Source organism: Onychomys torridus, chromosome 7 (assembly GCF_903995425.1).
Source record: "Onychomys torridus chromosome 7, mOncTor1.1, whole genome shotgun sequence".
Taxonomy (NCBI): Eukaryota; Metazoa; Chordata; class Mammalia; order Rodentia; family Cricetidae; genus Onychomys; species Onychomys torridus.
In genome coordinates this window covers 9879218-9890726 of record NC_050449.1, presented here as the reverse complement: position 1 = coordinate 9890726, position 11509 = coordinate 9879218, and the positions used below count along the sequence as shown (strand labels likewise).

The 11509-nt window shown below is 46.8% G+C and overlaps 1 pseudogene; it reads right to left on the bottom strand.

Annotated features, from left to right (window-relative positions):
• Window positions 1–4164: 4164 nt before the first annotated feature.
• LOC118587322 lies at window positions 4165–5199 on the bottom strand (annotated as a pseudogene).
• Window positions 5200–11509: the final 6310 nt, after the last annotated feature.

Genomic DNA, 11509 nt, shown 5'->3' with positions numbered 1-11509 from the left:
GGTTGTTTTTATATATTGACCATTATAAATAATCCAGACTTTACATTTGGTTTAAATGCACAATTGGCATGAAGTATGAAACCTGTTTTTGATGTGAAATTTGAATGTGTTGTGTGGCTGATGTGGTCATGGTCATGTTTCTATACTGTCACTTGTTCCTTATGGGTAGCACAGTACCCAGGGTACATGGGGCACACACAGGACATGTCAAATATGGTGACAAGTGGGAAAGTAGTTTCCAGAACGGTTTCAGTCACAGGGGCAGAGCTAAGAAAGGGAGAAGTGTCCAAGCCATGCTGCCTCCCGCTTCACTTCCTGACATTGGCTTTGGGGACTTAAGGGAAAGCTTTAACAGCAGCCTGTCCCTGCTCAGGTATACACAGAGCCTTGCCCTCACTCTTACCTGCTCAGGTGACCCTTCTGGACTGTGTTTGCTGAAGAAAGCTTCCCAGCACCCATTCCCTGTCATTTTCTCCCACATTCTCTTGCGTCATTGTCTTCTAGCCGAGTTCTCCACCTGAAATGATTTCATCTAATGCCTGTTTACTGTCTGGACTTCTTCTAAGGGAAGATAAGCCTGCAAGGAAGAGGATTGTGCCTGCTGTTTCAGTGTTTTCTGGTGCTTAGAATACTGTCTGGCATGTAGTAATACTCAATAAAGAATTATTGAATGGCTGAGAGTGAATCCTCCCTGGCTGGATGGCTACAGCAATCAACAAATGGCAGGTCAGAAAGGCACAGCTAAGGAGGCTCAGGAAGCTTCATCTTCTGATAATCTGGGTTTAGTTAAGGATTGTTGAGGGAGGAGGAGATATTTTCTTCAGTGGTGTAGATTCCCATACTCCACTGAATAGCTTCTCATCCATGCTCTTGGAAGCAACTGTGGTGATATATTGTGTCCTCCAATATATTGTGCACTCTAATAAAACGTATCTGGGGTCAAAGAACAGAACAGCCAGTAGATTATACATAGAGGCCAGACAGTGGTGGCACACATAGCTTTAATCCTAGCATTCCAGAGGCAGAAATCCATCTGGATCTCTGTGAGTTCAAGGCCACACTAGAAACAGAGCCAGGTGTGGTGGCACACACCTTTAATCCCAGGATTTGAGCTCTCACGTCTTGCTTGGAAAGGATACACCCCTTTAATCCCAGGAAGTGATTGCAGGGGACAGAAAGGTATATAAGGCATGAGGATCAGGAACTAGAGGCTTTTAGCAGCAGTTCAGCTGAGATGCATTTGGGTGAGGACACGGAAGCTTTCAGTCTGAGGATTCATGGAAACAAGATTGGGTGAGGAATTGTTGAGGTGAGGTTGGTTGTGGCTTGTTCTGCTTCTCTGATCTTTCAGAATTCACCCCAATATCTGGCTCTGGGTTTTCTATTAATAAGACTGTTTAGAAATTCAAGTTAAACCTTAATTGAATTCATTGGGACACACACACACACACACACCTCAATTCTGCCCAACTCTGTGTTTTCTTCTTCTATGTCTCTGTCTGGGCCCTTCATTGCCACCCAAAATCAGCCCTAGGAAGTCCAGCTTTCTGTTCTGTGCAGCAGGTGCTGAGCCCTGGTCCCTCTCACTCTGGCTTCTCTAACCATTTCTGATGATCCAGGCTGGGCACTGTGTTTACAGACATGCTGACACACTCTTGCTAAGCCTGCTCCCTGCCTGTCCGACTGGCTGCCTTTAAGCTGTCAACAGCTGGAGCACACCACACCCACAGGGTACCATAGCCTCTGGGCTGAATAGTTTAGGCTCACCCTCACCTCCCAGAGAAGCTGCTGCCTGGCTCATATGCCCTCCTATCATCTGTTCCCCACTTACTCTCGAAAAGGCCTGCTTTCGCCTGTGGCTTTTCTTCTGGCTCACAGTTGGCAGCAAGGTCAGCTGGCCTGGGTTCAGTGGTTCGCACTTTCTAACCCTCCCTGGGGACCCGAATGATGCCACACCCACCTACCTAGCCTCCTCTAAGTTTCTGCAGGTCTATTAGCCACCACAGCTTGTGTCTTTTCCTTGCTCCTCTGCAATGTCTCCATCACACCCAGCAGTACCACCATTGGTGTGGGGTGCTCTTTCCTTTTCATATAAAATATACCACTTATGGTACACTTTCTATGTGTTAATGCTTTCCCCCCTCTTTTTATCACTCCCTCTGATTTTGTTCAGTTATCTTTTTGGTCAGTATGTATATATGTATGTATGTATGTGTGTGTGTATTTAGTTTTAGTACATTTGTGTTTTGCCTGCATGTCTGTATGATGGTGTCAGATCCCCTAGAACTGGAGTTACAGACAGCTGTGAGCTGCCATGAGGGTGTTCCTGGATAGCACCCCAGATCAGCTTAGATGTTAGATGCCGTCTTTTTTCCGGGAATTGAAACCAACCACGCTTTTCTTAAAGAGCCATCCTCTGTCACCCTTCCTCTGTCTCTGGGCTGCATCTGAACCCTTGCCATGTCAGGCACAGTTCCTGGCGACTTTGCAAGTGTTATTTCAGTTCAGTGTCTGGAACTGTAATAAAATGCCAGTCGGCAGAGCAATAGGGAAGCTAAGCAGGCCGGGAAAGCCACTCAGCGGGAGTGGCCTAGGTAGGATTCACACACTGTCCCAAGTCTGAAGCTTGGTCCCTTCCCAAGATGTTTCAATTTTCTGAGCGTGGGTAGAATTGCTTCTTCCCCTCTTCTCTGGAGTCAGCTTCCCAGGAGCACATTGGTAATACAGTAGCAAAGGCACATTGCAATATAGCAAAGGACTTGAGGGAAATGTGATGACATTCTTTATAAGTTTGAAGACAGTGCTGGCCTAAATGGAGGCTATGATTTAGGCAAGACTTTTTCATGTGAGGTCAGACACCAAGAAGGACCTGAGAAAGAGATGGCATTTTCCCACTTCAGAGCACATTGTGCATTTCTGAGTAAGCACTCCTGGTGAGGGTCATTACTTGATTGATTGAGCAGTCCCCTCACTTCTGAGTGTTGTGAGTGACTATGCATTGTCTTGTGAGAAGGGAGGGGCACCCAAGACTGGAAAAAGGATCAATTCAGAGTCAGAAAACAATGGCCAGAATTAGAATCTTTGAGATTGCTGGTCATCTAAAATGATATTTTTGTGGCAAGAGAGGTATTTGTGACAGTGTCTGCTCCTTCTTCACGGTGCTTTTAAGCACAGACTGGGTGTACATCATGTGTGGCACTGGACAGAGCTTGGGTGCTACTGTCTGCTGCTTCTAGTGAAAAAAAGGCGGGATTTTCTCAAACAGGTGAAGGTATTGATAGCAAGGGGGAGCTGTGCTGGGCCAGGATTCAGTGCTTGTTGGCTTTGTGTGTTTTCCATTGATGTAGAACTCATTGTGTCTCCTTGAAATAGGACTTTTGACTTGAGAAAACATGATTCTTAGTACTCTGAGGGTGGGAGGAAGTAGCCAGTCTAGAAAGGAGTTGTCTTTCTTACTAGAATTGCTTTGGAGGCATCCATAAGTCAGAACTCACCTTCCCCATCCCCACAGAGAGTGATGTCTTCAGCAGAGAGTCACTCATTGTCATGAACTACTAATATTCCAGTAGGAATGTTGGGTGCAGCCATTGGATATGCTAAGTAAATAAAAACCTTAAAAATTCATTGTTCTAACTTTTATATCTTGAAAGGTAACACTGGCCAAGGACTAACATATAATTTTTGCAAATAAATGACAGGTAACAGTTACTTAATGCAGAGTACAATGGTTGTTTTGTTTTGTTTGTTTGTTTTGTTTTTTGGGTTTTTTTTCTTGTCTTTTTTCAGGACAGTGTTTCTTTGTGTAGCTTTGTGCCTTTCCTGGAACTCGCTTTGTAGACCAGGCTCGCCTCAAACTCACAGAGATCTGCCTGCCTCTGCCTCCTGAGTGCTGGGTGGGATTAAAGGTGTGCGCAGCCACCACCTGGCAATGGTTGTTTTTTTTTTTGTTGTTTTTTGTTTTTGTTTTTGATGGGTGCAGTGAACTTTATTGATGGTGTTCAAGAGAGTAGGGCTCCCTAAGCCCCTCCTGTTGTTCTGGGGGTCTGGGATGGAAACAGTGAGGGAGATGCTCAGTATCAGGGGCTGAGATGGGACAGGAACTGCTCAGCAGCCAAGGGTCTCTCTTGTTGTCCTTGCTGGGATGGATGGTCCAGGGTGGGCTTCTTACTCCTTGGAGGCCATGTAGGCCATGAGGCCCACCACCATGTTGCTGTAGCCAAATTCATTGTCATACCAGGAAATGAGCTTCACAAAGTTGTCATTGAGAGCAATGCCAGTCCCAGCATCGAAGGTGGAGGAGTGGGGGTCGCTGTTAAAGTCGCAGGAGACAACCTGGTCCTCAGTGTGGCCCAGGATGCCCTTTAGTGGGCCCTCCGATGCCTGCTTCACCACCTTCTTGATGTCATCATACTTGGCAGGTTTCTGCAGATGGCTTGTCAGATCCACGACAGACACATTGGGGTAGGAACATGGAAGGCCATGCCCAAGAGCTTCCCATTTATCTCTGGGATGACCTTGCCCACAGCCTTGGCAGCACCGGTGGATGCAGGGATGATGTTCTGGGCAGCCCCATGGCCATCACGCTACAGCTTCCCAGAGGGGCCATCCACAGTCTTCTGGGTTGCAGTGATGGCGTGGACTGTGGTCATGAGTCCTTCCACAATGCCAAAGTTGTCATGGATGACCTTGGCCAGGGGGGTTAAGCAGTTGGTGGTGCAGGAAGCATTGCTGACGATCTTGAGTGAGTTGTTGTACTTCTCGTGGTTCACACCCATCACAAACATGGGGGTGTCAGCAGAAGGGGCGGAGATGATGACCCTTTTGGCCCCACCCTTCAAGTGGGCCCCAGCCTTCTCCATGGTGGTGAAGACACCAGTGGACTCCACAACGTACTCAGCACCAGCCTCACCCCACTTGATGTTGGCGGGATCTCGCTCCTGGAAGATGGTGATGGGCTTTCCGTTGATGACAAGCTTCCCGTCCTCAGCCTTGACTGTACCGCTGAACTTGCCATGGGCAGAGTCATACTGGAACATGTAGTTGAGGTCAATGAAGGGGTCATTGATGGCAACAATGTCAACTTTGCCAGACTGGAAGGCGGACCTGGCAACCAGGTGTCCAATTCGGCCAAATCCGTTCACTCCAACCTTCACCATCGTGTCTCAGAAACGAGGCTGGCACTGCACAGAAGGATGCAGCTGTCTCTGGAACAGGGAGGAGCAGAGAGCCAATGGTTGGTTTTGATTGCCAACTGTACAGGGGTTTGGAATCACCTAGGAGACACACCCCTGATTATACATGAGGGGGGTTCTGCAGAGGATTAGCTGATAGGACAAGACTCACCCTCACAGTAGATGGCACTTTCTAATGGCAGTGTAGATAGAAATTTATCTCAGGAAAAAAAAAACAAAAACTAAAGAGTGTTACCTGCATGTCTTCCTAAACAAGTGTCTACTGTGTGGCAGTTGCTGCCACTGCAATCCTCTGCTGACTTCAGACTCCAGCCTCTTTGTTTTTCCAATATAGGCTGAAGCCCAGAAAGTGTCCTTGAGTTTTTCAGACCTTTAGTGCCAGATTGGAACTGCTGAGCACTGGGCAGATACTGGGTTCTCAGCCTTTTGGCACACAGAGGCCTTTATTGGATGACATAACCCCTATCCTATAAGCCAGTGTTTTCAACCTTCCTAATGCTGCAACACTTTAATACATCTCATGTTGTGGTGACCTCCAACCATAAAATTATTTTCATTGCTATTTCACAACTGTAATTTTGCTACTGTTATGAATATAATGCAAATATTTTTTTACATTAGTAATATATAATTAGATAGAGATAGAGGTTTCCCAAAGGGATCACAACCCACAGATTAAGAACCACTGCCACAAGCCATCTAGTAACCCTTCTTTTACAATATATATGTACACACACATATATATATATACAAGCATTCTGCTAGTTTTGTTTCTTCAGAGAACTCTGCTTAATAAAGAGATCAAGGAATGCCTTCTTCCTTTGGGAAGGTTTGCAATGTGTTGCATCATTCAGTAGTCACAATGTCCTGGATCTCAGCACTTCAGCTTCTGGTGGACATAGACCAAAGGGCTGTTACTTAGGGCAGGCCCTAAGGTCCCAAGCAATGCAGATATTTTCAGGAGTGTGGGAGACAATATGTAATGTGCCGTGGTGGGAAAGCTCAAAGCGTAACGGCTTGGCATAGCCTCCGGTGTTCATAAGACATGTAGGTAAAGTTCGTACCAACTTGTAGACAGTGGCAACAGCAAGAGGAATTGCTGGACGCTGAGAAGTGTGGGAACTGAGGCTGGCAGATTTGTTTGTAGATATGTGGAGACTCTTTGAAAGACTCCCAGAAATGGGGCATGTGGGTGGAGAGGGAACTCCTGTCACTCTGTTGGATATCACCAGTCATCACAGAACGCTCTTGGCTACAGAGGCAATAATGCTGACTGACATGTGGATGACTGGTAACAGAGATCTAAGTCTTAGATTTGAACTATACAGCTCTTAAGCCATCAAGGTGCAGAGTGGCTGATGCTAGCAATGAGCTGTGGCACCAGAGCTGTTCCTGGTGCACTGCCTGCCACCAGATTATTATTTCCAAAAGTTTCCTTAGAGCCATTCAACCCATTTTCTTAATATCTCTGTCCTTAGCCACTTCGTCTTTCCTTTTTCTTAGTTTATCTCTATCTCCCCGGCAATATTTCTATGTTAGTGCTCTGTGTATTTCAACCTGTTTGGACAAGAAAGGATGTCAAAGGGAAAGAGCAGTTAGCAGCCTTGCCGCCATTTTGTCCTTCAGCAAAGGAGTCACTACTTTCCAGGCTTCCCTCAATTTTCCAATCTATGCTCAGAGGACTAGAGCTTTCAGAGGGGTCTGTTCCTAAAAAGCTGGTGATGCCATTCTGAGATTGACAAGTGGTACCCGGGCCCAGCACTCAATAGTCTTCTGTCACTTAGATCACTGGCATGGTGGTGTGCTGGAGTGAGGGGCTTGGGGTGTCCTTTGGGGACAGGAGCAGGAAGCAGGTATGGATGGAGACAGCTCTCATGAGGGTCACTGCTGGGTGCAGACAGGCGAGGCAGAAGTATGGGGCCAAATGCTCATTGAGAGCATCTAAACTTAGTGCTGTGCACAGTAGCCGAGGAAAGAGAGTGGACTTTGTGCTCAGCTCGAGCAGAGCAGGTCATGGCTCCAACATCAGTCAGCAGCAAGCCGTGTTGCTTGTGCCCGGCTCTGGTGGCAAACAGAGCTGTAACAAAACCCGTCTCCAAGGGTTGCTATGAAAATCAGAAGTGATTCATCTGCGTGTCATGGCTTGTGTCTGTGACCCTGGCACTTACTCGGCTGAGGCCAGAGGATCACCATCAGTTTGAGGGCAGCCTGAGCTACACAGTAATTGTGAACCAGCTTGGGTTCTGGAAGGAGACACTGTGATAACAGATCTCAAAACCTGACACGTAACTGTGAATCATTTTTTTTTTTAAATTTGCCTTGTATATTTTTCTATTTGTTGTTTATTCTGAATTATTTTTAAGGAATCAGAATAAAAACTAAAGAACATTAAGTAAAGAAATGTGTGTTGGCAATAGGAAAAAATATTGCACCATAGTGAGTGTAGAACAGACAAGAAGAGAACTGATGTCCAACCCTAAAACTTTACCTTCCTTTGCTCCAGGATTCAAGTGAAGACCCAGGCCGGATACTACAGTGCACCTGCAAGGTGACATTTGCCCATCCTCTGCAGCAAGGGATGCTGGATGGCAGGGTGGGGAGGGGCAATTGGCATTTCGCAGGTGGAAGGGATTTGGGCTGCAGGCAGGTAGAAGGGCTTGTCCAAAGTAACTGAGCTAGATCTAAGTTTCAGAGTTAGGGCTCTACTGCGGGTCTCCTGACTCTCACACAGTCTGCGCAGTTTAGTCCATCCTGTAGTGAGTCTTGATTGCCAGCTTCATAGAGTTTCAATTCACCCAGGAAACAAACACCTGAACACATCTATGATGGCATTGCCAGGGAGGCTTAATTGAGGAGGAAAGACCCAGCCTGAGTATGGGTTGCTCCAGTCCCTTGGCTGAGGTCCTGGACTAAATGATAGAGAAGAAAAGGAGATCTGAGCATAGCGTCCACCTCTCTGTTTCCTGTGTGCAGATGCCATGTGCCTAGCTTCCTCACGCTCTGGCAGCATGCCTTCCTCATCATGATAGACAGTAGATGGCTGCCAGAGTGTGAGTAGTAATAGACCTGTCTGTTGGCCTTGGGCTCTAGTAATTTTTACACGAAGTTCACTTGGGAGAAGTTACAGCCAGGCTGATTTCCCAGATGGAATTTCTCCCCCATGCCCTTATTTCTGGCTCTGGACAGCTGCACCACCAGGGTCTATAAATTAAGAAGTGAGTGAGACAGGCCTGTCTGCTCATCATAACTAAGCCCCACCCTCTCTAGTCAGCCTGGAGAGCTGACCCAAGTAAGCTTTACCCATGAACTCACTTTGCTCTCTATCTTCCTGTTTGTTTTGGCAAGTAACCATAGTGAGAGGAAAATAAGCTTAGGGTGTTTTTTCTGGCTTCACCCCTATTGGGTCACTGAAGACGGGCCCACCTTCTAAGACCCCTGCTAGGTGGCTCTGGAGAGTCTCCCTCCCACCCTCCAGCCTTCACAGGGTAATTAAGGCTCTCCACTGAGGCATTCCTGGGCATGCTATATTGTCCCTTTAGGTTATTCTTAAACACTATTACAACTTAGTGGGCAGCTTATTAAGGTTTCCTTGGAGTCTTTGGCATGGACATGGCTTTGTCTTGCAGTCATTACTCTGACAGAGCATGATGGTTAATATTGATCGTGAACTTGACGAGATCTAGAACCACCTGGGAGACAAGGCTCTGGGGCTGGGGGCGGGGGGTGCATTTATGTAGATGAGATCAGCTGAGGATGGTATCATTTCAGGGGCTTAGATCCCAAACTAAAAGGGAGGAAGCAAGCAATCATCATTCCTTTCTTCCTGGCTGAGAACACCCTGTGGACAGCTACTCCAAGCTCCTGCCTTAGCACTTCCTCACCATGATGAATGTGAGGCAAAAGACAAGAAGAGTTTGTCTTTGAAAAGTAAAAGTGGATGAGCTAACTGGCAATGCAGAAAACCATTAGACATCCGCACAGGAAGAAGCATCTTCTCTGAGAAATCACTGTGTTTCTCTCTCATTAGTTAAATGCTGTATTAAATTTTGTGGGCATCCAAAGCTGAGTTGGACATGGTTTCAGTCTTCAAGGACTTCCAGGTGGGAAGGGAATAAGAAACAGACATGGGCAGTGAGGATGGTACAAAGGCTTGGAGAGTCAGGTGGATCCTGGGGAAGGTGTCTGAGGAGGACAGTGAGGGACAAAGTCAGGGATGGGGCTTTAGGCAAAGGAGATGGCATGTCACGAGTGGCTTATCCCTACATGTTGCATAGGCTACACTATTGACATTTTAGGGCATCTGTTTAGTTCACAATGTTTTAAGTGTCTCCCCTTGAATGTACGCCAGTTGACTCCTACCTGGCTCTAGGACCAGACCTATTGTCTGGATGTAATTGATTATAACCATGATGGGTACATTTAAAGCTCAACTCTGGGGAGCCTGAACTTGAATTTGATGTCTCTTGGAGACAGAACAGAGATGAGGGACCATGTGTGGGAAACAGGAGGAGTTGGTGGGGGTATGGAACTGATATAAACATAGTAAGTGCTCTTGTATGAAGTTCTCAGAAACATTTAAAAATAATTTTATAAATAAAATATTTTGGGTTCAGAAATGGATGAATGAGTAAACAAGTCACACCTGGACAATGTGAAGTTGGAATTCCACCACAAGAAATTCAGGAACTCCCATAATTCTTGTTCTTTAAAGAGGCTTCTGCTCTTGATGTGTCTTATCAGAAGTGTAATGAAAAGTCTAGAAAGTTTTCCACATGAGGTTGTAAGGACAGGGAAGGTCTAGCTCTATGGAGGTGTGAACATAGCCATGTCCAGAGCAAGTCATCAGAAGGACAAGGGGTGTGTGAGCATAGCCATGCTGAAGCAAGAGCCCCCCACCCCACAGACAGAGTCTCTCTGTGTAGCCCTGGCTGTCCTGGAACTTGCTCTGTATACCAGCCGGGCCTCTGCCTCCTGAGTGCTGGGATTAAAGACTCGTACCACCATTTTACTGAATGCTGATCTGAAGATTCTCAGTAGGATAAAACTGACACAGAACATAGTTGGGTGGACAGTCACAACCCCAGATGGACCAATGCAATGGAGGGAAATCCCTTTGCAATGAACGGCAGAGAGAAGACTCCGTGACCTATGGCAGGCCTGGGATAGTCAACAGAACTGCCAGATTTCATCTCAGATTATCAGAATTTAGAGCTGAGAGAATGGGATCCAGAGAGTTGAAGCAATTTAGCCAAGATTATTTAGCTACTTATTTATTCCATGTTTATTTATTTTGTATGCACATGGAGCTTTGTGTATGCCGTGGAATGCATGTGGAGAGATGGGACTCTGTTCTGGCCTTCTACCATGAGGGATCAAACTCAGGTCTTTAGGCTTGGTATCACGTGCCTTTACCACTGAGCCGTCTCCCTGGCCCCCACTCAGCTGTTTAATGTGGGAACCCAAACTGGATCTTCTGTCCCCCAGTTCAGATCCTACTCATCTGTGTACGTTTGTAAAGAAAATGCCATCTTGCTGAGCAGCCTTCTTCCCTGTCAGTCCAGGCAGCTCCCACTGGCGTGGGTCTTATTTAACACACACACCTGGATGGTCACCTGGTAGCCTTTTTTCAGCTTTGTATGTCACAAAATCACTTTTGATAGTTGCAATTCTCCTTACAGACTGGAGTGGTTTGGGCAGGACAGGGTCGCATGACTTTTCTCTTGAGAACACAGACGGGTGCCTGTGGTTTAGATGTGAGATGCCTGCCCTCCCTGACAGGCTCAGGTGTCTGAGCACTTGGTCCTCAGCTGGAAGCTGTTTGGGCAAGGCTGTGGGACCTTCGGGCGGTAGAACCTTGCTGAAGGAAGTGAGGCACAGGGTAGGTGTTGACACTGGATAGTTAGGCTCCACTCCTGCCCACTCTTTTCTTCCTGACTGCAAGAGACAGTGTGGCCAGACGCCTCACACACTTGCCTCCCCATGCAGTTCCTACTTGGAGCAAGATGCCAGGGAAGCCATCTTGCTGCTGTTAAATTGCCAGCACACTTCTGAGCTCTGTGCCTTGCACAGCATGAATTTGAGAGTCCTTTAGAAGGGTTTTCCAGAAGAAAAGTCCCACCCCTGGACTTCCGGGTTGCTGTTTTGAATTTCTCCAAAGAAGTGGAAGAGGGAAGAATGGAGCTGCCCAAATGACAGACTGCTGTCATTCAGTGTTCTGAGAGGTGTGGCTTCTTGTGTGGAAATGCTGCTGCTGCTGCTGCTGCTGCTGTGAAGGTGTTACCTGCAACAGCTGAGGAAAGGAGGCGATTAAAAACAGC